Source organism: Carassius carassius, unplaced genomic scaffold, assembly GCF_963082965.1.
Source record: "Carassius carassius unplaced genomic scaffold, fCarCar2.1 SCAFFOLD_57, whole genome shotgun sequence".
Taxonomy (NCBI): domain Eukaryota; kingdom Metazoa; phylum Chordata; class Actinopteri; order Cypriniformes; family Cyprinidae; genus Carassius; species Carassius carassius.
In genome coordinates, this window is record NW_026775196.1 from 1,236,389 (window position 1) to 1,260,942 (window position 24,554).

The window sequence follows — 24,554 nt, forward strand, 5'->3', positions numbered from 1 at the left end:
AGATATGGTTTTATGTACAAGGAATTTAGAATGTTTTATAGAGAAGTTAAGGTATGAAGAAACGAGTTTAAGTGATCATAAGCCGTTTTTTGTACATTTAGATTGGGATGTTGGGAAAAGAGGGCCAGGGGTATGGGTTTTAAATACAGACATTTTAAAGGATGAGGATTATGTGGCAACAATAAAAGATACAATAAAAAAAGAAAAAGAGAATGAAATGTATTTAGAGGACAAAAGGATCTGGTGGGAGAACTTGAAATTGTTAGTGAAAAAAATCACTAATAGTTATTGTGTGTTAAAACAGAAATGCAAAAAGAATAAAGAAAAAGAAATAAGAGAAAGACTGGAGAAGCAAGTAAATGAGGAAACAGAAGATATTCAAAAAATAAAAGAAATACAAGAAGAGTTGAAAGAGATGGAAGAGAATAGATATAAGGGGGTAATGTTGAGGTGTAAAGCTAAATATCTGGTAGAAGGAGAAAAAGTACAAAGTTTTTTTTTTGATCTTGAAAAAAGAAAAGGAAGATTTGAAACTATAAAAGAAATACGAAAAGAAAATGGTGAAACGGTACAAGAATGTGGGGAAATTTTAAAAGAGGTAAAAAACTATTTTGAAAAATTGTTTAGTACTGAAGGAGTAAAGGAGAGAGAAAAAAGGGAATTAATGGAATTAATAAAAATTAAAGTGAGTAAAGAGGAGAAGGAAGAATGCGATCAGACAATAAGTAAAGAAGAAATAGAAAGTGCAATAAATGAAATGAACAAAAAGAAAAGCCCAGGCATTGATGGTTTAGGAAGCGAGTTTTACCAAACTTTTAAAGACCTTTTAGTAGATATTTTAAGAGATGTTTATGATGAGATTTTTGAAAAAGGAGGAATGATGTTAAGAATGGGAATGGGATTAATGAAGATAATATACAAGAAGAAGGGGGAAAAAAATGAATTAAAAAATTATAGACCTATCACAATGTTAAATACTGATTTAAAGATTTTAGCAAAACTTTTAGCGAATAGATTAAAACAGATAATGCCAAATATAATAACAACAAATCAGGCATATGGAGTAAAAGGGAAAGACATTTCAGATGTAATAATGAGTATAAAAGACACGATAAGGTACATGAGAGATAAAAGGAAAGGAGGTTATATCATTAACTTAGATTTTGAAAAAGCTTTTGACAGGGTGGAACACGAATATTTGTTTGATATTTTAAAAAGTTTTGGGTTTGGGGAGATTTTTATTAAATGGATTCGAATTTTATACAAGGGAGCAATGACAACAATAAAATGTAATGGGTTTTTAACAAAATGTTTTAGGATAACACGATCTATAAGACAAGGGTGTCCTTTATCAGCCCTGCTATATTCATTGGTGGCAGAACTGCTTGGACTAGCCATAAAACAAGAAAGGGGAATTAAAGGAATAGAGATTGAACAAACAGGAAAAGAGAGTAAAATTTTTCAATATGCTGATGACACTACCATTTTTGCTAGAGAAGAAGAAAGTGTCAAACAAGTAATGGAAATAGTACGGAGATTTTGCAAGGGGTCAGGAGGAAAAATAAATGAAGCAAAAACTGCATATAGGAGATTTGGGCAGACGACAGACTTAGCAGAGAATTTTAAATTCAAGGAAGTAAAAGAAATAAAGATTTTAGGAATTTTAATGGGTAAAGATGAAGATTAAGTGAGAGAAATCATGTGGGAAGAAATAGTGGGAAGCATTGAAAGAAGACTGAACTTTTGGAAATTGAGGGCACTAAATTTAGAAGGGAAGGTCTTAATCTTGAATGTTTTAATGACTTCAAAATTGTGGTATTTTTTATATGTGACATCTATGCCGGTGTGGGTGGAAAGAGGGTTGAAAAGATGTTTTTTAGACTTTTTATGGGTCGGGAAACCAGCTAGAATTGCGTACAATACTTTAATAGGGATGAAGGGAAAAGGAGGTTTGGGTTTAATCGATGTGGAGCAAAGGAAGAATAGTCTGAGAGTCAAATTAGTCAAAAAGTATCTGGATGAGGGAAACAAAGCAGAATGGAAAACAACAATGGGGATTTTTTTAAACAAATGTGGGAATTTTAATCTGGGAGATAATGTGTTATGGATGAGAACAAAAGAATGGATAACAGAGGGGTTGCCAACGTTTTATAAAGAAGTTTTAAGGGCTTGGGGAATTTTTTTAAGTACTGTACAGTACAACGTACATGGAAGAGAAAACATCTTAAATCAGCCATTATTCCTAAACACCGGCATTTTAAACCAAGGGAAGGAAATATATTTTAAAGAATTGATGGAAGTTGGAATAATCAAAGTAAGAGATGTTTTATATGAATATAAAGAAGGCTTTTTACCAATGCAGTATATAGTAGATGTGATGGAGGAAGCAAAGGAAGAATTTAATAAACAAGAACTGAAAACTAAGTATGAAATTATACAAAATGCAATACCTAAAGAATGGATAGAAAAGGTTGAAACTATGGAAGGGGAGAAAGAAGAAAAGGATGTGTATGTAATACTGGGAGAGAAATTGTGGCTTTTAAAAGAATGTACAGTGAAAATGTTTTATGGTTTTTTCAGAGACATGATTTTTAAGAAACCTGTTGCAAACAAATTTTGGCAGAAGACATTTGAAGGCTTAAAAGAAGAAGATATTTGGAAAAACATGAAAGGGGAGATAATTGAGGTCAAATTGGAAAATTCTGAGTATTATATCAGACAAAGGGTGCTGTTTACTGATGTTATACTTAAAAAAATTGGGATGGAACAAAGTGCCATATGCAAAGTATGCAATGAGGAAGAGGAAGATTTTTTACATGTGTTTCTACACTGTAAGGCACTGAAGGATTTTAATGAAAAATGCAAAACTATAATTGTAAACCTGGGAGGGGAGCAAGATCGAGAGGATACAGAATTGAATAGGATCATTATGTTAGGGTTCGATGAGAAGGAAAGAAACAAAAAGGTGATCAATCTGTTTGTAATGTTAATGAAAAAAGTCATCTGGGAAAGAAGAGGGATCGCAAAACAAGAAGAAATTATGATGGATGTGTGGTGTTTGTTTAAAAGACGTTGGGAAAGTTATATAGAATGTTTGTATTGTTATTTTAAACAGGAAAAAAAAATAAGGAATTTGATAAAGTGTTTACTTCGGAGGTTTACTCAGTTTTGAAAGAGTTTGAAATAGCATTTCCAGGAACAGAATGATGTGGAAGAAAAATATCTATTTGATCATATGAATGTCTTTGTTTTTATTTTGTTTTAATTGGAATGTAAATTTCTTTTCTTAGAAGAAATGTAATGTATTGTATGTGTTTTCTAAGAAAATAATAATAAAAAAAAAAAAAATACCAAAAAAAAAAACCTGGCTATGCCTGATCTCGTCTGATCTCGGAAGCTAAGCAGGTTTGGGCTTGGTTAGTACTTGGATGGGAGACCGCCTGGGAATACCAGGTGCTGTAAGCTTTTTGGAAAATTTTCATTAGTTATGTAATAATCTTGAAAAAAAAAAAAAAAAAGAGTCAATGCCAGATCTCTGAATCTTAGCATGTTTGGTTCTGGTTACTACTTGGATGGGAGACTGCCTGAGAATAATAACAGGTGCTGTAAGCTTTTGGGTTTTCTTCCCTACTTATATATTGAACTGGAGATTAGAGTGGCTGATCTTTAAATAGCCCTCTCTCTGCAGCAGCCTTCGCTTACGGCCATACCTGGCTATGCCTGGTTAGTACTTGGATGGGAAACCGCCTGGGAATACCAGGTGCTGAAAGCTTTTTGGAAATTTTTCACAATTTTTAACTTTTTTGGAATTTTTTCACTAATTATATAATAATCGTGCAAAAAAAAAAAAAAAAAAGAGTCAATGCCCGATCTCTGAATCTTAGAATGTTTGGTTCTGGTTACTACTTGGATGGGAGACTGCCTGGGAATAATACCAGGTGCTGTAAACTTTTAGGTTTTCTTCCCTACCTATATATTGAACTGGAGATTAGAGTGGCTGATCTTTAAATAGCCCTCTCATTGCAGCAGCTTTCGCTTACGGCCATACCAACCTGGCCATGCCCGATCTTGTCTGATCTCGGAAGCTAAGCAGGTTTGGGCTTGGTTAGTACTTGGATGGGAGACCGCCTGGGAATACCAGGTGCTGTAAGCTTTTTGGAAAATTTTCATTAGTTATGTAATAATCTTGAAAAAAAAAAAAAAAATGAGTCAATGCCCAATCTCTGAATCTTAGAATGTTTGGTTCTGGTTACTACTTGGATGGGAGACTGCCTGAGAATAATACCAGGTGCTGTAAGCTTTTGGGTTTTCTTCCCTACTTATATATTGAACTGGAGATTAGAGTGGCTGATCTTTAAATAGCCCTCTCTGTGCAGCAGCCTTCGCTTACGGCTTGGATGGGAAACCGCCTGGGAATACCAGGTGCTGAAAGCTTTTTGGAAATTTTTCAAAATTTTTTACTTTTTGGAATTTTTTCACTAATTATATAATAATCGTGCAAAAAAAAGAAAAGAAAAAAAGAGTCAATGCCAGATCTCTGAATCTTAGCATGTTTGGTTCTGGTTACTACTTGGATGGGAGACTGCCTGGGAATAATACCAGGTGCTGTAAGCTTTTGGGTTTTCTTCCCTACTTATATATTGAACTGGAGATTAGAGTGGCTGATCTTTAAATAGCCCTCTCTTTGCAGCAGCTTTTGCTTACGGCCATACCAACCTGGCTATGCCCGATCTCGTCTGATCTCGGAAGCTAAGCAGGTTTGGGCTTGGTTAGTACTTGGATGGGAGACCGCCTGGGAATACCACGTGCTGTAAGCTTTTTGGAAAATTTTCATTAGTTATGTAATAATCTTGAAAAAAAAAAAAAAGAGTCAATGCCCGATCTCTGAATCTTAGAATGTTTGGTTCTGGTTACTACTTGGATGGGAGACTGCCTGAGAATAATACCAGGTGCTGTAAGCTTTTGGGTTTTCTTCCCTACTTATATATTGAACTGGAGATTAGAGTGGCTGATCTTTAAATAGCCCTCTCTCTGCAGCAGCCTTCGCTTACGGCTTGGATGGGAAACCGCCTGGGAATACCAGGTGCTGAAAGCTTTTTGGAAATTTTTCACAATTTTTAACTTTTTGGAATTTTTTCACTAATTATATAATAATCGTGCAAAAAAAAAAAAAAAAAAAAAAGAGTCAATGCCCAATCTCTGAATCTTAGCATGTTTGGTTCTGGTTACTACTTGGATGGGAGACTGCCTGGGAATAATACCAGGTGCTGTAATCTTTTGGGTTTTCTTCCCTACTTATATATTGAACTGGAGATTAGAGTGGCTGATCTTTAAATAGCCCTCTCTTTGCAGCAGCTTTTGCTTACGGCCATACCAACCTGGCTATGCCCGATCTCGTCTGATCTCGGAAGCTAAGCAGGTTTGGGCTTGGTTAGTACTTGGATGGGAGACCGCCTGGGAATACCAGGTGCTGTAAGCTTTTTGGAAAATTTTCATTAGTTATGTAATAATCTTGAAAAAAAAAAAAAAGAGTCAATGCCCGATCTCTGAATCTTAGAATGTTTGGTTCTGGTTACTACTTGGATGGGAGACTGCCTGAGAATAATACCAGGTGCTGTAAGCTTTTGGGTTTTCTTCCCTACTTATATATTGAACTGGAGATTAGAGTGGCTGATCTTTAAATAGCCCTCTCTCTGCAGCAGCCTTCGCTTACGGCCATACCTGGCTATTCCTGGTTAGTACTTGGATGGGAAAACGCTTGGGAATACCAGGTGCTGAAAGCTTTTTGGAAATTTTTCACAATTTTTAACTTTTTGGAATTTTTTCACTAATATAATAATAATCGTGCAAAAAAAAAAAAAGAAAAAAAGAGTCAATGCCAGATCTCTGAATCTTAGCATGTTTAGTTCTGGTTACTACTTGGATGGGAGACTGTCTGGGAATAATACCAGGTGCTGTAAGCTTTTGGGTTTTCTTCCCTACTTATATATTGAACTGGAGATTAGAGTGGCTGATCTTTAAATAGCCCTCTCTCTGCAGCAGCCTTCGCTTACGGCCATACCTGGCTATGCCTGGTTAGTACTTGGATGGGAAACCGCTTGGGAATACCAGGTGCTGAAAGCTTTTTGGAAATTTTTCAAAATTTTTTACTTTTTGGAATTTTTTCACTAATTATATAATAATCGTGCAAAAAAAGAAAAAAAGAAAAGAAAAAGAGTCAATGCCCTATGTCTGAATCTTAGCATGTTTGGTTCTGGTTACTACTTGGATGGGAGACCACCTGGGATTGCCAGGTGCTTTAAGCTTTTGGGTTTTCGTCCCTACTTATATAATGTACTGGAGATTACAGTGGCTGATCTTTAATTAGCCCTCTCTTTGCAGCAGCTTTCACTTACGGCCATTCCAACCTGGCTATGCCCGATCTCGTCTGATCTCGGAAGCTAAGCAGGTTTGGGCCTGGTTAGTACTTGGATAGGAGACCGCCTGGGAATACCAGGTGCTGTAAGCTTTTGGGTTTTATTCCGAACTTATATAATGAACTGGAGATTAGAGTGTCTGATCTTTAAATAGCCCTCTCTTTGCAGCAGCTTTCGCTTACGGCCCTACCAACCTGGCTATGCCCGATCTCATCTGATCTCGGAAGCTAAGCAGGTTTGTGCTTGGGTTAGTACTTGGATGGGAGACCGACTGGGAATACCAGGTGCTGTAAGCTTTTTGGAAAATTTTCATTAGTTATGAAATAATCTTGAAAAAAAAAAAAAAAAAAAGAGTCAATGCCCAATCTCTGAATCTTAGAATGTTTGGATCTGGTTACTACTTGGATGGGAGACTGCCTGAGAATAATACCAGGTGCTGTAAGCTTTTGGGTTTTCTTCCCTACTTATATATTGAACTGGAGATTAGAGTGGCTGATCTTTAAATAGCCCTCTCTCTGCAGCAGCCTTCGCTTACGGCTTGGATGGGAAACCGCCTGGGAATACCAGGTGCTGAAAGCTTTTTGGAAATTTTTCAAAATTTTTTACTTTTTGGAATTTTTTCACTAATTATATAATAATCGTGCAGAAAAAAAAAAAAAAAAAAGAGTCAATGCCAGATCTCTGAATCTTAGAATGTTTGGTTCTGGTTACTACTTGGATGGGAGACTGCCTGAGAATAATACCAGGTGCTGTACGCTTTTGGGTTTTCTTCCCTACTTGTATATTGAATTGGAGATTAGAGTGGCTGATCTTTAAATAGCCCTCTCTCATCAGCAGCCTTCGCTTACGGCCATACCTGGCTATGCCTGGTTAGTACTTGGATGGGAAACCGCCTGGGAATACCAGGTGCTTAAAGCTTTTTGGAAATTTTTCACAATTTTTAACTTTTTGGAATTTTTTCACTAATTATATAATAATCGTGCAAAAAAAAAAAAAAAAAGAGTCAATGCCCAATCTCTGAATCTTAGCATGTTTGGTTCTGGTTACTACTTGGATGGGAGACTGCCTGGGAATAATACCAGGTGCTGTAAGCTTTTGGGTTTTCTTCCCTACTTATATATTGAACTGGAGATTAGAGTGGCTGATCTTTAAATAGCCCTCTCTTTGCAGCAGCTTTTGCTTACGGCCATACCAACCTGGCTATGCCCGATCTCGTCTGATCTCGGAAGCTAAGCAGGTTTGGGCTTGGTTAGTACTTGGATGGGAGACCGCATGGGAATACCAGGTGCTGTAAGCTTTTTGGAAAATTTTCATTAGTTATGTAATAATCTTGAAAAAAAAAAAAGAGTCAATTGCCGATCTCTGAATCTTAGAATGTTTGGTTCTGGTTACTACTTGGATGGGAGACTGCCTGAGAATAATACCAGGTGCTGTAAGCTTTTGGGTTTTCTTCCCTACTTATATATTGAACTGGAGATTAGAGTGGCTGATCTTTAAATAGCCCTCTCTCTGCAGCAGCCTTCGCTTACGGCCATACCTGGCTATTCCTGGTTAGTACTTGGATGGGAAACCGCCTGGGAATACCAGGTGCTGAAAGCTTTTTGGAAATTTTTCAATTTTTTTTACTTTTTGGAATTTTTTCACTAATTATATAATAATCGTGCAAAAAAAAAAAAAAAGAAAAAAAGAGTCAATGCCAGATCTCTGAATCTTAGCATGTTTGGTTCTGGTTACTACTTGGATGGGAGACTGCCTGGGAATAATACCAGGTGCTGTAAGCTTTTGGGTTTTCTTCCCTACTTATATATTGAACTGGAGATTAGAGTGGCTAATCTTTAAATAGCCCTCTCTCTGCAGCAGCCTTCGCTTACGGCCATACCTGGCTATTCCTGGTTAGTACTTGGATGTGAAACCGCCTGGGAATACCAGGTGCTGAAAGCTTTTTGGAAATTTTTCAAATTTTTTTACTTTTTGGAATTTTTTCACTAATTATATAATAATCGTGCAAAAAAAAAAAAAAAGAAAAAAAGAGTCATTGCCAGATCTCTGAATCTTAGCATGTTTGGTTCTGGTTACTACTTGGGTGGGAGACTGCCTGGGAATAATACCAGGTGCTGTAAGCTTTTGGGTTTTCTTCCCTACTTATATATTGAACTGGAGATTAGAGTGGCTGATCTTTAAATAGCCCTCTCTCTGCAGCAGCCTTCGCTTACGGCCATACCTGGCTATTCCTGGTTAGTACTTGGATGGGAAACCGCCTGGGAATACCAGGTGCTGAAAGCTTTTTGGAAATTTTTCAAATTTTTTTACTTTTTGGAATTTTTTCACTAATTATATAATAATCGTGCAAAAAAGAAAAGAAAAAAAGAGTCAATGCCAGATCTCTGAATCTTAGCATGTTTGGTTCTGGTTACTACTTGGATGGGAGACTGCCTGGGAATAATACCAGGTGCTGTTAGCTTTTGGGTTTTCTTCCCTACTTATATATTGAACTGGAGATTAGAGTGGCTGATCTTTAAATAGCCCTCTCTCTGCAGCAGCCTTCGCTTACGGCCATACCTGGCTATGCCTGGTTAGTACTTGGATGGGAAACCGCTTGGGAATACCAGGTGCTGAAAGCTTTTTGGAAATTTTTCACAATTTTTCACTTTTTGGAATTTTTTCACTAATTATATAATAATCGCGCAAAAAAAGAAAAAAAGAAAAAAAAAAGAGTCAATGCCCTATGGCTGAATCTTAGCATGTTTGGTTCTGGTTACTACTTGGATGGGAGACCGCCTGGGATTGCCAGGTGCTGTAAGCTTTTGGGTTTTCGTCCCTATTTATATAATGTACTGGAGATTACAGTGGCTGATCTTTAAATAGCCCTCTCTTTGCAGCAGCTTTCGCTTACGGCCATTCCAACCTGGCTATGCCCGATCTCGTCTGATCTCGGAAGCTAAGCAGGTTTGGGCCTGGTTAATACTTGGATGGGAGACCGCCTGGGAATACCAGGTGCTGTAAGCTTTTGGGTTTTATTCCGAACTTATATAATGAACTGGAGATTAGAGTGTCTGATCTTTAAATAGCCCTCTCTTTGCAGCAGCTTTCGTTTACGGCCCTACCAACCTGGCTATGCCCGATCTCGTCTGATCTCGGAAGCTAAGCAGGTTTGGGCTTGGGTTAGTACTTGGATGGGAGACCGACTGGGAATACCAGGTGCTGTAAGCTTTTTGGAAAATTTTCATTAGTTATGTAATAATCTTGAAAAAAAAAAAAAAAAAAGAGTCAATGCCCAATCTCTGAATCTTAGCATGTTTGGTTCTGGTTACTACTTGGATGGGAGACTGCCTGAGAATAATACCAGGTGCTGTAAGCTTTTGGGTTTTCTTCCCTACTTATAAATTGAACTGGGGTGCGTTCTCCGATAACGTTGTCTCTTAGCGCGCTACGAATACTCAAAAGGTACACCTTAACTACAGGTATACCTTTGCTACGTGTGTTCTCCGAACTATACCTTTGGATGTTGCTTAAGGTAAACCTTCTTAAGTTCGACCTTAGCAGTTGCTGTCCATGGTGGAGGTGCTGAATAGGTTGATATCGACGCCTCGATGATCGATTGTGCGCTCTTTCCTTCACAGTGGTATAGGTAAAGTATTGAGAAAACAATATTCTTAATAAAGAAGCATTTTAGAAATAGTACAAACTGCATTTATCGGGGCTTATTGAAATAAGTACATGCAGAAATAAATACGAGTATGTGTTTATAATTTAGCAAGTGTACAATCCCAAACCCTCACGGCCATAAGTGTGTTAATGTTCTCCACAACGTATGCTGATTATCCACCAGCCGTATCACATTATTGGCGTAAATCGCTCATTTGTGTAATTGTATGATTTCCTCAATAAAAGCGCAAGCATGAGAGACATACCGACATTCACTTTGTGGGGGAAAAAAGTCCGCAAAAAGAGATCGCCCAGCCACACTGAGGTCTTACTCAGCCCATATTCATCCCCAACAACCTCCAGAAAACTCCACCACGGCATAAAAACGAAGAGCCGCCAGCAGCTGAATTTCGGGGCTGAGGGGGTAGCTCCGTCGAGCTCCGTGCTGCTTCTCTTATAAAGTAGTTGACAAACTCTAACTGGCTCCGCGGACGCCGCCGTCTTTGATTTAAAACAAGTACTCGCTGTCTCGCTGCCATAGCTATAAAGTTTGTGTAAACTCATCTTTCTTTATATAGACTCCTAAGCCTTTTCTGTCAAATGGTTCGCCAGCTGATGTGCCTTAGGATAGTAATTAAAAAAGCTAACAACCATTAGTGTATGGAAACTTTATTAATGAAAACACTTCCATACACTGGGTGTAGGCTATAACAACTTAAGTATTTTATGTGTATAATTTTAAAGTAAAGTAAAAATGTAATTTTAATACTAAATCAGATTTTATATTAAATGTTCATATAAAATTTTCTATGTGTAATTAAACTGCGATGTAAAAAATCTTTTTGCGTAGTGGTGGCCACTAGCGGTATGAACCGTCAGCAGCGATAAGGTATAGCTAAGAGCGCTCCAGACCAACCTTACGAACGTATGACTTGCAGAAGGTATACTTAACCAAGAAGGTTTCGGAAACCACGTATTAACGATAAGGTACTTCTTAAGGTACAACTTAAGAACGACGTAGCGTTAAGGTAGTTTCGGAGAACGCACCCCTGGAGATTAGAGTGGCTGATCTTTAAATAGCCTTCTCTCTGCAGCAGCCTTCGCTTACGGCTTGGATGGGAAACCGCCTGGGAATACCAGGTGCTGAAAGCTTTTTGGAAATTTTTCAAAATTTTTTACTTTTTGGAATTTTTTCACTAATTATATAATAATCGTGCAAAAAAAAAAAAAAAAAAAGAGTCAATGCCCAATCTCTGAATCTTAGCATGTTTGGTTCTGGTTACTACTTGGATGGGAGACTGCCTGGGAATAATACCAGGTGCTGTAAGCTTTTGGGTTTTCTTCCCTACTTATATATTGAACTGGAGATTAGAGTGGCTGATCTTTAAATAGCCCTCTCTTTGCAGCAGCTTTTGCTTACGGCCATACCAACCTGGCTATGCCCGATCTCGTCTGATCTCGGAAGCTAAGCAGGTTTGGGCTTGGTTAGTACTTGGATGGGAGACCGCCTGGGAATACCAGGTGCTGTAAGCTTTTTGGAAAATTCTCATTAGTTATGTAATAATCTTGAAAAAAAAAAAAGAGTCAATTGCCGATCTCTGAATCTTAGAATTTTTGGTTCTGGTTACTACTTGGATGGAAGACTGCCTGAGAATAATACCAGGTGCTGTAAGCTTTTGGGTTTTCTTCCCTACTTATATATTGAACTGGAGATTAGAGTGGCTGATCTTTAAATAGCCCTCTCTTTGCAGCAGCTTTTGCTTACGGCCATACCAACCTGGCTATGCCCGATCTCGTCTGATCTCGGAAGCTAAGCAGGTTTGGGCTTGGTTAGTACTTGGATGGGAGACCGCCTGGGAATACCAGGTGCTGTAAGCTTTTTGGAAAATTTTCATTAGTTATGTAATAATCTTGAAAAAAAAAAAAAAAAGAGTCAATTGCCGATCTCTGAATCTTAGAATGTTTGGTTCTGGTTACTACTTGGATGGGAGACTGCCTGAGAATAATACCAGGTGCTGTAAGCTTTTGGGTTTTCTTCCCTACTTATATATTGAACTGGAGATTAGAGTGGCTGATCTTTAAATAGCCCTCTCTCTGCAGCAGCCTTCGCTTACGGCCATACCTGGCTATTCCTGGTTAGTACTTGGATGTGAAACCGCCTGGGAATACCAGGTGCTGAAAGCTTTTTGGAAATTTTTCAAATTTTTTTACTTTTTGGATTTTTTTCACTAATTATATAATAATCGTGCAAAAAAAAAAAAAAGAAAAAAAGAGTCATTGCCAGATCTCTGAATCTTAGCATGTTTGGTTCTGGTTACTACTTGGATGGGAGACTGCCTGGGAATAATACCAGGTGCTGTACGCTTTTGGGTTTTCTTCCCTACTTATATATTGAACTGGAGATTAGAGTGGCTGATCTTTAAATAGCCCTCTCTCATCAGCAGCCTTTGCTTACGGCCATACCTGGCTATGCCTGGTTAGTACTTGGATGGGAAACCGCCTGGGAATACCAGGTGCTGAAAGCTTTTTGGAAATTTTTCAAAATTTTTAACTTTTTGGAATTTTTTCACTAATTATATAATAATCGTGCAAAAAAAAAAAAAAAAAAAAGAGTCAATGCCCAATCTCTGAATCTTAGCATGTTTGGTTCTGGTTACTACTTGGATGGGAGACTGCCTGGGAATAATACCAGGTGCTGTAAGCTTTTGGGTTTTCTTCCCTACTTATATATTGAACTGGAGATTAGAGTGGCTGATCTTTAAATAGCCCTCTCTTTGCAGCAGCTTTTGCTTACGGCCATACCAACCTGGCTATGCCCGATCTCGTCTGATCTCGGAAGCTAAGCAGGTTTGGGCTTGGTTAGTACTTGGATGGGAGATCGCCTGGGAATACCAGGTGCTGTAAGCTTTTTGGAAAATTCTCATTAGTTATGTAATAATCTTGAAAAAAAAAAGAGTCAATTGCCGATCTCTGAATCTTAGAATGTTTGGTTCTGGTTACTACTTGGATGGGAGACTGCCTGGGAATAATACCAGGTGCTGTAAGCTTTTGGGTTTTCTTCCCTACTTATATATTGAACTGGAGATTGGAGTGGCTGATCTTTAAATAGCCCTCTCTCTGCAGCAGCCTTCGCTTACGGCCATACCTGGCTATGCCTGGTTAGTACTTGGATGGGAAACCGCTTGGGAATACCAGGTGCTGAAAGCTTTTTGGAAATTTTTCCAAATTTTTTACTTTTTGGAATTTTTTCACTAATTATATAATAATCGTGCAAAAAAAAGAAAAAAAGAAAAAAAAAGAGTCAATGCCCTATGTCTGAATCTTAGCATGTTTGGTTCTGGTTACTACTTGGATGGGAGACCGCCTGGGATTGCCAGGTGCTGTAAGCTTTTGGGTTTTCATCCCTACTTATATAATGCACTGGAGATTACAGTGGCTGATCTTTAATTAGCCCTCTCTTTGCAGCAGCTTTCGCTTACGGCCATTCCAACCTGGCTATGCCCGATCTCGTTTGATCTCGGAAGCTAAGCAGGTTTGGGCCTGGTTAGTACTTGGATGGGAGACCGCCTGGGAATACCAGGTGCTGTAAGCTTTTGGGTTTTATTCCCGAACTTATATAATGAACTGGAGATTAGAGTGTCTGATCTTTAAATAGCCCTCTCTTTGCAGCAGCTTTCGCTTACGGCCCTACCAACCTGGCTATGCCCGATCTCGTCTGATCTCGGAAGCTAAGCAGGTTTGGGCTTGGGTTAGTACTTGGATGGGAGACCGACTGGGAATACCAGGTGCTGTAAGCTTTTAGGAAAATTTTCATTAGTTATGTAATAATCTTGAAAAAAAAAAAAGAGTCAATGCCCAATCTCTGAATCTTAGAATGTTTGGTTCTGGTTACTACTTGGATGGGAGACTGCCTGAGAATAATAGCAGGTGCTGTAAGCTTTTGGGTTTTCTTCCCTACTTATATATTGAACTGGAGATTAGAGTGGCTGATCTTTAAATAGCCCTCTCTCTGCAGCAGACTTCGCTTACGGCCATACCTGGCTATGCCTGGTTAGTACTTGGATGGGAAACCGCCTGGGAATACCAGGTGCTGAAAGCTTTTTGGAAATTTTTCAAAATTTTTTACTTTTTGGAATTTTTTCACTAATTATATAATAATCGTGCAAAAAAAGAAAAAAAGAAAAAAAAAAGAGTCAATGCCCTATGTCTGAATCTTAGCATGTTTGGTTCTGGTTACTACTTGGATGGGAGACCGCCTGGGATTGCCAGGTGCTGTAAGCTTTTGGGTTTTCGTCCCTACTTATATAATGTACTGGAGATTACAGTGGCTGATCTTTAATTAGCCCTCTCTTTGCAGCAGCTTTCGCTTACGGCCATTCCAACCTGGCTATGCCCGATCTCGTCTGATCTCGGAAGCTAAGCAGGTTTGGGCTTGGTTAGTATTTGGATGGGAGACCGCCTGGGAATTCCAGGTGCTGTAAGCTTTTGGGTTTTATTCCGAACTTATATAATGAACTGGAGATTAGAGTGTCTGATCTTTAAATAGCCCTCTCTTTGCAGCAGCTTTCGCTTACGGCCCTACCAACCTGGCTATGCCCGATCTCGTCTGATCTCGGAAGCTAAGCAGGTTTGGGCTTGGGTTAGTACTTGGATGGGAGACCGACTGGGAATACCAGGTGCTGTAAGCTTTTTGGAAAATTTTCATTAGTTATGTAATAATCTTGAAAAAAAAAAAAAAGAGTCAATGCCCAATCTCTGAATCTTAGAATGTTTGATTCTGGTTACTACTTGGATGGGAGACTGCCTGAGAATAATACCAGGTGCTGTAAGCTTTTGGGTTTTCTTCCCTACTTATATATTGAACTGGAGATTAGAGTGGCTGATCTTTAAATAGCCCTCTCTCTGCAGCAGCCTTCGCTTACGGCCATACCTGGCTATGCCTGGTTAGTACTTGGATGGGAAACCGCCTGGGAATACCAGGTGCTGAAAGCTTTTTGGAAATTTTTCAAAATGTTTTACTTTTTGGAATTTTTTCACTAATTATAATTTAATCAGGCAAAAAAAAAAAAAAAAGAGTCAATGCCAGATCTCTGAATCTTAGAATGTTTGGTTCTGGTTACTACTTGGATGGGAGACTGCCTGGGAATAATACCAGGTGCTGAAAGCTTTTTGGAAATTTTTCAAATTTTTTTACTTTTTGGAATTTTTTCACTAATTATATAATAATCGTGCAAAAAAAGAAAAAAAAAGAGTCAATGCCCTATGTCTGAATCTTAGCATGTTTGGTTCTGGTTACTACTTGGATGGGAGACCGCCTGGGATTGCCAGGTGCTGTAAGCTTTTGGGTTTTCGTCCCTACTCATATAATGTACTGGAGATTACAGTGGCTGATCTTTAATTAGCCCTCTCTTTGCAGCAGCTTTTGCTTACGGCCATTCCAACCTGGCTATGCCCGATCTCGTCTGATCTCGGAAGCTAAGCAGGTTTGGGCCTGGTTAATACTTGGATGGGAGACCGCCTGGGAATACCAGGTGCTGTAAGCTTTTGGGTTTTATTCCGAACTTATATAATGAACTGGAGATTAGAGTGTCTGATCTTTAAATAGCCCTCTCTTTGCAGCAGCTTTCGTTTACGGCCCTACCAACCTGGCTATGCCCGATCTCGTCTGATCTCGGAAGCTAAGCAGGTTTGGGCTTGGGTTAGTACTTGGATGGGAGACCGACTGGGAATACCAGGTGCTGTAAGCTTTTTGGAAAATTTTCATTAGTTATGTAATAATCTTGAAAAAAAAAAAAAAAAAGAGTCAATGCCCAATCTCTGAATCTTAGAATGTTTGGTTCTGGTTACTACTTGGATGGGAGACTGCCTGAGAATAATACCAGGTGCTGTAAGCTTTTGGGTTTTCTTCCCTACTTATATATTGAACTGGAGATTAGAGTGGCTGATCTTTAAATAGCCTTCTCTCTGCAGCAGCCTTCGCTTACGGCTTGGATGGGAAACCGCCTGGGAATACCAGGTGCTGAAAGCTTTTTGGAAATTTTTCAAAATTTTTTACTTTTTGGAATTTTTTCACTAATTATATAATAATCGTGCAAAAAAAAAAAAAAAAAAAAAAAAAAAAAGAGTCAATGCCCGATCTCTGAATCTTAGCATGTTTGGTTCTGGTTACTACTTGGATGGGAGCCTGCCTGGGAATAATACCAGGTGCTGTAAGCTTTTAGGTTTTCTTCCCTACTTATATATTGAACTGGAGATTAGAGTGGCTGATCTTTAAATAGCCCTCTCTGTGCAGCAGCCTTCGCTTACGGCTTGGATGGGAAACCGCCTGGGAATACCAGGTGTTGAAAGCTTTTTGGAAATTTTTCAAAATTTTTTACTTTTTGGAATTTTTTCACTAATTATATAATAATCGTGCAGAGAAAAAAAAAAAAAAAAAAGAGTCAATGCCAGATCTCTGAATCTTAGAATGTTTGGTTCTGGTTACTACTTGGATGGGAGACTGCCTGAGAATAATACCAGGTGCTGTACGCTTTTGGGTTTTCTTCCCTACTTATATATTGAACTGGAGATTAGAGTGGCTGATCTTTAAATAGCCCTCTCTCATCAGCAGCCTTCGCTTACGGCCATACCTGGCTATGCCTGGTTAGTACTTGGATGGGAAACTGCCTGGGAATACCAGGTGCTGAAAGCTTTTTGGAAATTTTTCACAATTTTTAACTTTTTGGAATTTTTTCACTAATTATATAATAATCGTGCAAAAAAAAAAAAAAAAAAAAAGAGTCAATGCCCGATCTCTGAATCTTAGCATGTTTGGTTCTGGTTACTACTTGGATGGGAGACTGCCTGGGAATAATACCAGGTGCTGTAAGCTTTTGGGTTTTCTTCCCTACTTATATATTGAACTGGAGATTAGAGTGGCTGATCTTTAAATAGCCCTCTCTTTGCAGCAGCTTTTGCTTACGGCTATACCAACCTGGCTATGCCCGATCTCGTCTGATCTCGGAAGCTAAGCAGGTTTGGGCTTGGTTAGTACTTGGATGGGAGACCGCCTGGGAATACCAGGTGCTGTAAGCTTTTTGGAAAATTCTCATTAGTTATGTAATAATCTTGAAAAAAAAAAGAGTCAATTGCCGATCTCTGAATCTTAGAATGTTTGGTTCTGGTTACTACTTGGATGGGAGACTGCCTGGGAATAATACCAGGTGCTGTAAGCTTTTGGGTTTTCTTCCCTACTTATATATTGAACTGGAGATTGGAGTGGCTGATCTTTAAATAGCCCTCTCTCTGCAGCAGCCTTCGCTTACGGCCATACCTGGCTATGCCTGGTTAGTACTTGGATGGGAAACCGCTTGGGAATACCAGGTGCTGAAAGCTTTTTGGAAATTTTTCACAATTTTTTACTTTTTGGAATTTTTTCACTAATTATATAATAATCGTGCAAAAAAAGAAAAAAAGAAAAAAAAAGAGTCAATGCCCTATGTCTGAATCTTAGCATGTTTGGTTCTGGTTACTACTTGGATGGGAGACCGCCTGGGATTGCCAGGTGCTGTAAGCTTTTGGGTTTTCGTCCCTACTTATATAATGCACTGGAGATTACAGTGGCTGATCTTTAAGTAGCCCTCTCTTTGCAGCAGCTTTCGCTTACGGCCATTCCAACCTGGCTATGCCCGATCTCGTCTGATCTCGGAAGCTAAGCAGGTTTGGGCCTGGTTAGTACTTGGATGGGAGACCGCCTGGGAATACCAGGTGCTGTAAGCTTTTGGGTTTTATTCCGAACTTATATAATGAACTGGAGATTAGAGTGTCTGATCTTTAAATAGCCCTCTCTTTGCAGCAGCTTTCGCTTACGGCCCTACCAACCTGGCTATGCCCGATCTCGTCTGATCTCGGAAGCTAAGCAGGTTTGGGCTTGGGTTAGTACTTCGATGGGAGACCGACTGGGAATACCAGGTGCTGTAAGCTTTTTGGAAAATTTTCATTAGTTATGTAATAATCTTGAAAAAAAAAAAAAAAAAAGAGTCAATGCCCAATCTCTGAATCTTAGAATGTTTGGTTCTGGTTACTACTTGGATGGGAGACTGCCTGAGAATAATACCAGGTGCTGTAAGCTTTTGGGTTTTCTTCCCTACTTATATATTGAACTGGAGATTAGAGTGGCTGATCTTTAAATAGCTCTCTCTCTGCAGCAGCCTTCGCTTACGGCCATACCTGGCTATGCCTGGTTAGTACTTGGATGGGAAACCGCCTGGGAATACCAGGTGCTGAAAGCTTTTTGGAAATTTTTCAAAATTTTTTACTTTTTGGAATTTTTTCACTAATTATATAATAATCGTGCAAAAAAAAAAAAAAAAAAAAAAAAAAAAAAAAAAAAAAAGAGTCAATGCCAGATCTCTGAATCTTAGAATGTTTGGTTCTGGTTACTACTTGGATGGGAGACTGCCTGAGAATAATACCAGGTGCTGTAAGCTTTTGGGTTTTCTTCCCTACCTATATATTGAACTGGAGATTAGAGTGGCTGATCTTTAAATATCCCTCTCTTTGCAGCAGCTTTCGCTTACGGCCATACCAACCTGGCTATGCCCGATCTCGTCTGATCTCGGAAGCTAAGCAGGTTTGGGCTTGGTTAGTACTTGGATGGGAGACCGCCTGGGAATACCAGGTGCTGTAAGCTTTTTGGAAAATTTTCATTACTTATGTAATAATCTTGAGAAAAAAAAAAAAAAAAAAAAAGAGTCAATGCCCAATCTCTGAATCTTAGAATGTTTGGTTCTGGTTACTACTTGGATGGGAGACTGCCTGAGAATAATACCAGGTGCTGTAAGCTTTTGGGTTTTCTTCCCTACTTATATATTGAACTGGAGATTAGAGTGGCTGATCTTTAAATAGCCCTCTCTCTGCAGCAGCCTTCGCTTACGGCCATACCTGGCTATTCCTGGTTAGTACTTGGATGGGAAACCGCCTGGGAAAACCAGGTGCTGAAAGCTTTTTGGAAATTTTTCAAAATTTTTAACTTTTTGGAATTTTTTCACTAATTATATAATAATCATGCAAAAAAAAAAAAAAAAAGAGTCAATGCCCGATCTCTGAATCTTAGCATGTTTGGTTCTGGTTACTACTTGGATGGGAGACTGCCTGGGAATAATACCAGGTGCTGTAAGCTTTTGGGTTTTCTTCCCTACTTATATATTGAACTGGAGATTAGAGTGGCTGATCTTTAAATAGCCCTCTCTCTGCAGCAGCCTTCGCTTACGGCCATACCTGGCTATGCCTGGTTAGTACTTGGATGGGAAACCGCTTGGGAATACCAGGTGCTGAAAGCTTTTTGGAAATTTTTCACAATTTTTTACTTTTTGGAATTTTTCCACTAATTATATAATAATCGTGCAAAAAAAAAAAGAGTCAATGCCCTATGTCTGAATCTTAGCATGTTTGGTCCTGGTTACTACTTGGATGGGAGACCGCCTGGGATTGCCAGGTGCTGTAAGCTTTTGGGTTTTCGTCCCTACTTATATAATGTACTGGATATTACAGTGGCTGATCTTTAATTAGCCCTCTCTTTGCAGCAGCTTTCGCTTACGGCCATTCCAACCTGGCTATGCCCGATCTCGTCTGATCTCGGAAGCTAAGCAGGTTTGGGCCTGGTTAGTACTTGGATGGGAGACCGCCTGGGAATACCAGGTGCTGTAAGCTTTTGGGTTTTATTCCGAACTTATATAATGAACTGGAGATTAGAGTGTCTGATCTTTAAATAGCCCTCTCTTTGCAGCAGCTTTCGCTTACGGCCCTACCAACCTGGCTATGCCCGATCTCGTCTGATTTTGGAAGCTAAGCAGGTTTGGGCTTGGGTTAGTACTTGGATGGGAGACCGACTATGAATACCAGGTGCTGTAAGCTTTTTGGAAAATTTTCATTAGTTATGTAATAATCTTGAAAAAAAAAAAAAAGAGTCAATGCCCAATCTCTGAATCTTAGAATGTTTGGTTCTGGTTACTACTTGGATGGGAGACTGCCTGAGAATAATACCAGGTGCTGTAAGCTTTTGGGTTTTCTTCCCTACTTATATATTGAACTGGAGATTAGAGTGGCTGATCTTTAAATATCCCTCTCTCTGCAGCAGCCTTCGCTTACGGCCATACCTGTCTATGCCTGGTTAGTGCTTGGTTGGGAAACCGCCTGGGAATACCAGGTGCTGAAAGCTTTTTGGAAATTTTTCAAAATTTTTTACTTTTTGGAATTTTTTCACTAATTATATAATAATCGTGCAAAGAAAAAAAAAAAAAAAGTCAATGCCCGATCTCTGAATCTTAGCATGTTTGGTTCTGGTTACTACTTGGATGGGAGACTGCCTGGGAATAATACCAGGTGCTGTAAGCTTTTGGGTTTTCTTCCCTACCTATATATTGAACTGGAGATTAGAGTGGCTGATCTTTAAATATCGCTCTCTTTGCAGCAGCTTTCGCTTACGGCCATACCAACCTGGCTATGCCCGATAGTGGTACAGTCCAGGAAGTGACTTGGTGAAAGAGCAAACAGAGAAACTTTACATCTAAAACAGTATTTAAATTCGTTTTTATTTTTTGAAATAACCCCTGTCTTCAAAAGTTAAAGTTTATTTTGTGTCTACAGTGTTCCCCCAGCAGCCTTTGCTGTTTGGGGGACCATCAAATACAGTTTTATTTTTGTGATGGAAATAGAAAGCATGGCAGCAAACAAAGAACTCAAAATGAAAGCCGGACAAGCAAACAATGGACAAAGCATGGATAATGACAGCGGAAAAGGACATCAAACTTCCATGCATGCAAGCGATGAAAGGAGGAATATCAGAAAAGAGGTATGTGGAGAACACCATGAGAAATATTCCAAAGAGTTGACTGTGGAAGTTGAAGTGGCAGGAACAGAAAAAATCTCTATGATGGACTTATTAAGAGGTGTAAAGAAGGAGTGTGGAGAAGTGGTGGGATGCAGAGTGAGAGGAGAAAGGTCATACGAACTTACAATGAAGGATGATATGGCAAAGAGTAAACTGATGGACGGTGTTAGAGTAAAAGGAGCAATGGTGCATGCCAGAGACATAGTGAACAATGAAATGGTAGTGTCATTTATTAACCTGCCAGTTTATTTGGAAGATCAGAAGATTTTTGCAAAACTGGAAGAATGGGGAGTTAAACCATTGTCTGCCATTAAGCGCCGGGTATGGCCAGGAACTGACATTTTAGATGGAACGAGATTCTTAAAAGTCCGGTTCACTGATGAAGTTCGCTCACTCCCATATTCAACCAGGTTTGAAACATTAAGAGGCACAGAGTACTTTCGTGTTATACATGACAGGCAGGTGCGTGTATGCAGGTTGTGCATTAAAACAGGGCATTTGTTTCGAGAATGCCCAGAGTTTAAGTGTTTTTCATGTGGCAAGGTAGGCCACTATGCAAGGGAGTGTGGAGAGCAAACAGAGAGAGTGATAGAGGAGGAGGGTGAACAAAGTGAAGACGATGAGAGGAGGGAGGACGATCAAACAGAGAAGCAAAGCACAGTGAGCGAGGATGACATGGAAGTTACAAAAGATGGAGGAGAAAGCGGTAATGGACAGGATGGAGCTGGAAGGGGACAGAGAGCTGGAACAGCTGGTGAGGAGGCCGATGATGAGGAAAGGATGGAGGAGAAGGAAGAAGAGGAGGAGAAGCAGGATGAAGAAGATGAAGAGGAGGAAGAGTATGAAGAGGATATAAAGCTAGTGGGAACTAAAAAAGAGAAAAAGGTAGAGCAACAAGCAGTACCTCAAAAGAAGGAAAGTAAGATTCCTCAAAGAATGCAGACAACACTACAAAAACTGACTGTCAAAAGAAAGGCGGAGAGAGACAAGGACAGAATTGAACTGATAAAAGAACAACGCTCTGGTACGTGAATTCTGAAATGGTATTAGATGTTTTGGTTTAAAAAGTAATATATTTTTCTTTGGGTTGCTGGCATGGTTTCTGTTACTTCAGTAAATGCAAATGGGTTAAGGAATATTAACAAGTTGAAGGAGTTAAAATTTACATATAGGAGTGATATAATTTGTATTCAAGAAACGAATTGGGATGATGGAAAAGTGAGAGAAGTAAAGGATGTATGGAAGGGAGATATATACTTTAATAATGGTGCAAGAAATGCAAGGGGTGTAGCAATAATGATTAAAAAAGATAGGATTGAAAATGTAAGGCAGGTGTACAGAGACCAGGTAGGGAGAATTTTAGTTATAGAATTTAAATTCAAAGGTATTGAATTCAGATTAATTAATATATATGTTCCGAATGTGGAAAATGATAAGAGGTGTTGTATTGAAGAACTAAAGGATCTAATTGTTGGAAGGTGCATAATAGTAGGCGATTTTAACATTATATGTAGTAGATTGGATGTTGGGAAAGGAGGGAGTTTCAGGTGGGAAAAATCAAGATTAATGTTAATGGAAGTAATGAGAGATAAGGGATTACTAGATGTATGGAGACATGAGAATCCAGAGAAGAGAGAGTTCACAAGGAGACAGATGAGAGAAGGGATATTAAAACAGAGTAGGATTGATCTAGTGATTGTGCAGGGAGATACCATAATCTATATTGATGAAATAAGACATCAGAGGAATAACTTTAGTGATCATGATGGGGTTAGATTTAGAATCAAAGTCGGAAGGAGAGAGGTGGGTGGAGGGTTGTGGATACTAAATGCAGGGTATATTGAAGAAGAGGAGTATAGACAACAGATGAAAGTGTTACTACTTCAGGAAAATCAGTGGTTGAAGGAATGCTGGGAGGAAGATGAATTCAATAATGACATTGGTAAGATATGGGAGGAGGTAAAAAATAAAATTAAAGCTTTAAGCATAAAGTATAGCAAGAAAAGAAAAGAGAGGATGATGAAAGAGGAAAGGGAGCTCAGAGAACAAGTGAGGATAGAACTCAGCAGAGTAGATGATGAAGAAGGATATTGCATGGAAAAATATATAGAAGTGAATATGAGGTTAGAGAGATATGAGAGGGAAAAATGCAAAGGAGCAATTTTAAGAAGTAAGGCGAAATATGCACTGGAAGGAGAAAAGTGCACAGGGTATTTCCTGGGTTTAGAAAAAAGAAGGCAAAGTAAGACATATATCCATGAAATATATTCAAAAAAGAGAGAGATAATAACGGACTATGTAGAGATATTGGAGAGGGTGCAAGAGTTTTATGGTGAGTTGTATATGAGAGGGTGTGTGGATGAGACAAGTATAGAGGAAGTATTGAAGTGTGTAGAGAGGGAGCTAGGAGAAGAAGAAAAGAGATGGTGTGATAGAGAGATAGAGGAAGAAGAGGTTATAGCTGCAATAGAAGGTTTAAGAAGTGGGAAAAGCCCAGGAAGTGATGGGATAGGGACAGAATGGTATAAATTATATAAAAATTATGTAGCACCAATTTTAGTGGAAGTATATAAGAGAATGGAGAGAACAGAAATAATACAAAGTAAAATGGTAGAGGGAGTGATAACACTAGTTTTTAAAAAGGGGAATAAATTAGATTTAGAAAATTATAGGCCGATTAGTTTGTTGAACACAGACTACAAAATACTTACCAAAGTTTTAGCAAATAGGATGAAAAGAGTAATAGGAGACATTATTCAGCCAACACAAAGCTACAGCATTCCTGGAAGAGATATAGCAGATACAATTGGAACAATCAGAGATGTGATTGAGTATATGACGAGGGATGGGAAGGGTGGGATAGTGTTGGGGATTGACTGGAACAAGGCCTTTGATAGGGTCGAACACAAGTTTTTATTTAAGGTCTTAGAAAAGTTTGGTTTTGGGGAGAGAATGGTAGGATGGGTGAGGAGATTGTATGGAAGTGCAAGAAGCTGTGTAAAGGTGAATGGAATATTGACGGATACATTTGATGTGGGAAGGTCAGTGCGGCAAGGCTGCCCGCTATCTGCTTTATTATATGCCCTTTCCATTGAACCTTTGGCATCATTAATTAAGAGAGACAAGAGAATAAGAGGAATTGAGTTGCCATATGGAGGGAAGTGTGTAATTAACCAGTATGCCGATGACACAACAGTGACAGTAAGGGAAATAAGCAGTGTGGAAAAAGTCTTAGAGTTGGTAGAAAAATATGGAAAGGCATCAGGGGCGAAAATAAATAGAGAAAAATCTGAAATAATGTATATAGGAGAAGTAGAAAGAGCTGATGTAGGTGTGAGGGTTGAGGAAAAGTACATGAAAGTGTTGGGTGTATATTTGGGGGTAGATTCAAAGGAGGCAAGGAATATAACATGGGCTGGAGTGATAAATAAGATAAGAACAGTTTGTATTGCATGGAAAGGAAGAAAATTAAGGATAAAAGGGAAAATAATTGTGGTTAATAATCTTATGCTGTCGGTATGCGTATATGTAATGAGTGTAATTGAAATGCCTGAGTGGGTGATGAATGAATTAAATAAAATTGTACATGATTTTATATGGGAAGGGAAGGGAGTTAAAATTGC

At 38.9% G+C, this 24,554-nt stretch overlaps 21 non-coding genes and 2 pseudogenes across 21 annotated transcripts; all 23 read left to right on the forward strand.

The window, feature by feature from the left end:
* The first annotated feature begins 4,034 nt into the window (after positions 1-4,034).
* Positions 4,035-4,153, forward strand: LOC132138497 (5S ribosomal RNA). The gene has a single exon (XR_009432787.1). It is a non-coding gene; the product is annotated as a 5S ribosomal RNA (ribosomal RNA).
* A 545-nt stretch (positions 4,154-4,698) lies between these two features.
* On the forward strand, positions 4,699-4,817 carry LOC132138328 (5S ribosomal RNA). The gene has a single exon (XR_009432626.1). It is a non-coding gene; the product is annotated as a 5S ribosomal RNA (ribosomal RNA).
* A 543-nt stretch (positions 4,818-5,360) lies between these two features.
* On the forward strand, positions 5,361-5,479 carry LOC132137757 (5S ribosomal RNA). Its single transcript, XR_009432080.1, has one exon. It is a non-coding gene; the product is annotated as a 5S ribosomal RNA (ribosomal RNA).
* A 910-nt stretch (positions 5,480-6,389) lies between these two features.
* LOC132138669 (5S ribosomal RNA) lies at positions 6,390-6,508 on the forward strand. Its single transcript, XR_009432953.1, has one exon. It is a non-coding gene; the product is annotated as a 5S ribosomal RNA (ribosomal RNA).
* Positions 6,509-6,592: 84 nt separating this feature from the next.
* LOC132138995 (5S ribosomal RNA) lies at positions 6,593-6,712 on the forward strand (annotated as a pseudogene).
* An 882-nt stretch (positions 6,713-7,594) lies between these two features.
* LOC132137840 (5S ribosomal RNA) lies at positions 7,595-7,713 on the forward strand. The gene has a single exon (XR_009432159.1). It is a non-coding gene; the product is annotated as a 5S ribosomal RNA (ribosomal RNA).
* A 1,590-nt stretch (positions 7,714-9,303) lies between these two features.
* On the forward strand, positions 9,304-9,422 carry LOC132138489 (5S ribosomal RNA). Its single transcript, XR_009432779.1, has one exon. It is a non-coding gene; the product is annotated as a 5S ribosomal RNA (ribosomal RNA).
* An 84-nt stretch (positions 9,423-9,506) lies between these two features.
* LOC132138936 (5S ribosomal RNA) lies at positions 9,507-9,626 on the forward strand. Its single transcript, XR_009433210.1, has one exon. It is a non-coding gene; the product is annotated as a 5S ribosomal RNA (ribosomal RNA).
* A 1,849-nt stretch (positions 9,627-11,475) lies between these two features.
* LOC132137758 (5S ribosomal RNA) lies at positions 11,476-11,594 on the forward strand. The gene has a single exon (XR_009432081.1). It is a non-coding gene; the product is annotated as a 5S ribosomal RNA (ribosomal RNA).
* Positions 11,595-11,820: 226 nt separating this feature from the next.
* On the forward strand, positions 11,821-11,939 carry LOC132137759 (5S ribosomal RNA). Its single transcript, XR_009432082.1, has one exon. It is a non-coding gene; the product is annotated as a 5S ribosomal RNA (ribosomal RNA).
* A 910-nt stretch (positions 11,940-12,849) lies between these two features.
* Positions 12,850-12,968, forward strand: LOC132138359 (5S ribosomal RNA). Its single transcript, XR_009432655.1, has one exon. It is a non-coding gene; the product is annotated as a 5S ribosomal RNA (ribosomal RNA).
* Positions 12,969-13,534: 566 nt separating this feature from the next.
* LOC132137925 (5S ribosomal RNA) lies at positions 13,535-13,653 on the forward strand. Its single transcript, XR_009432243.1, has one exon. It is a non-coding gene; the product is annotated as a 5S ribosomal RNA (ribosomal RNA).
* An 85-nt stretch (positions 13,654-13,738) lies between these two features.
* On the forward strand, positions 13,739-13,858 carry LOC132138877 (5S ribosomal RNA). The gene has a single exon (XR_009433154.1). It is a non-coding gene; the product is annotated as a 5S ribosomal RNA (ribosomal RNA).
* Positions 13,859-14,426: 568 nt separating this feature from the next.
* On the forward strand, positions 14,427-14,545 carry LOC132138615 (5S ribosomal RNA). The gene has a single exon (XR_009432901.1). It is a non-coding gene; the product is annotated as a 5S ribosomal RNA (ribosomal RNA).
* Positions 14,546-14,629: 84 nt separating this feature from the next.
* Positions 14,630-14,749, forward strand: LOC132138878 (5S ribosomal RNA). The gene has a single exon (XR_009433155.1). It is a non-coding gene; the product is annotated as a 5S ribosomal RNA (ribosomal RNA).
* Positions 14,750-15,485: 736 nt separating this feature from the next.
* LOC132138490 (5S ribosomal RNA) lies at positions 15,486-15,604 on the forward strand. The gene has a single exon (XR_009432780.1). It is a non-coding gene; the product is annotated as a 5S ribosomal RNA (ribosomal RNA).
* An 84-nt stretch (positions 15,605-15,688) lies between these two features.
* LOC132138937 (5S ribosomal RNA) lies at positions 15,689-15,808 on the forward strand. Its single transcript, XR_009433211.1, has one exon. It is a non-coding gene; the product is annotated as a 5S ribosomal RNA (ribosomal RNA).
* A 1,208-nt stretch (positions 15,809-17,016) lies between these two features.
* LOC132137996 (5S ribosomal RNA) lies at positions 17,017-17,135 on the forward strand. The gene has a single exon (XR_009432310.1). It is a non-coding gene; the product is annotated as a 5S ribosomal RNA (ribosomal RNA).
* Positions 17,136-17,700: 565 nt separating this feature from the next.
* On the forward strand, positions 17,701-17,819 carry LOC132137814 (5S ribosomal RNA). The gene has a single exon (XR_009432135.1). It is a non-coding gene; the product is annotated as a 5S ribosomal RNA (ribosomal RNA).
* An 84-nt stretch (positions 17,820-17,903) lies between these two features.
* LOC132138922 (5S ribosomal RNA) lies at positions 17,904-18,023 on the forward strand. Its single transcript, XR_009433196.1, has one exon. It is a non-coding gene; the product is annotated as a 5S ribosomal RNA (ribosomal RNA).
* Positions 18,024-18,613: 590 nt separating this feature from the next.
* On the forward strand, positions 18,614-18,732 carry LOC132137760 (5S ribosomal RNA). The gene has a single exon (XR_009432083.1). It is a non-coding gene; the product is annotated as a 5S ribosomal RNA (ribosomal RNA).
* A 900-nt stretch (positions 18,733-19,632) lies between these two features.
* On the forward strand, positions 19,633-19,751 carry LOC132137816 (5S ribosomal RNA). The gene has a single exon (XR_009432136.1). It is a non-coding gene; the product is annotated as a 5S ribosomal RNA (ribosomal RNA).
* An 84-nt stretch (positions 19,752-19,835) lies between these two features.
* Positions 19,836-19,955, forward strand: LOC132139027 (5S ribosomal RNA; annotated as a pseudogene).
* The last annotated feature ends 4,599 nt before the right edge of the window (positions 19,956-24,554 follow it).